Here is a 597-nt window from a genome sequence, read left to right as displayed (position 1 = left end):
GAACGCAACGCGACCTGAACCCGAAGCAACCTGAACGCAGCACGACCTGAACGCAATGTGACCTGAACGCAGCACGACCTGAACACGATGCAACCTGAACAAGATGCAACCTGAACGCAGCACGACCTGAACGCAGCACGACCTGAACGCAGCACGACCTGAACGCAGGACGACCTGAACGGAACACGACCTGAACGCAACACGACCTGAACACGATGCAACCTGAACAAGATGCAACCTGAACGCAGCACGACCTGAACGCAACGCGACCTGAACACGATGCAACCTGAACGGAGCACGACCTGAACACAATGTGACCTGAACGCAACACGACCTGAACGCAACGCGACCTGAACGCAACGCGACCTGAACGCAGCACGACTTGAACGCAACGCGACCTGAACACGATGCAACCTAAACGCAGCACGACCTGAACGCAACACGACCTGAACGCAACACGACCTGAACGCAACGCGACCTGAACGCAACACGACCTGAACGCAGCACGACCTGAACGGAACACGACCTGAACGCAACACGACCTGAACACGAGCACGACCTGAACGGAACACGACCTGAACGCAACACGACCTGAAC

The 597-nt window shown here is 57.0% G+C and overlaps 1 protein-coding gene and 1 long non-coding RNA gene across 2 annotated transcripts in view; one reads left to right on the top strand and one right to left on the bottom strand.

Annotated features, from left to right (window-relative positions):
* LOC106955509 (uncharacterized) overlaps positions 1-537 on the bottom strand; it is a 4,113-nt gene extending 3,576 nt beyond the window's left edge. Inside the window, exons 1-2 of the long non-coding RNA XR_001426595.1 lie at positions 431-537; positions 319-350 (exon numbers count right to left, since the gene is read on the bottom strand). This is a non-coding gene — a long non-coding RNA (uncharacterized LOC106955509). The remainder of the gene's footprint in view (positions 1-318; positions 351-430) is intronic.
* Positions 1-597, top strand: part of itpr3 (inositol 1,4,5-trisphosphate receptor, type 3) — a 75,821-nt gene that overhangs the window by 13,281 nt on the left and 61,943 nt on the right. The gene's annotated exons all lie outside the window — the stretch shown is intronic.

This window comes from Poecilia latipinna, unplaced genomic scaffold (assembly GCF_001443285.1).
Source record: "Poecilia latipinna isolate Pla-1442-1.1 unplaced genomic scaffold, P_latipinna-1.0 Scaffold741, whole genome shotgun sequence".
Taxonomy (NCBI): Eukaryota; Metazoa; Chordata; class Actinopteri; order Cyprinodontiformes; family Poeciliidae; genus Poecilia; species Poecilia latipinna.
The sequence above is the reverse complement of the archived record's forward strand: the minus strand, read 5'-3'. Positions and strand labels throughout refer to the sequence as shown.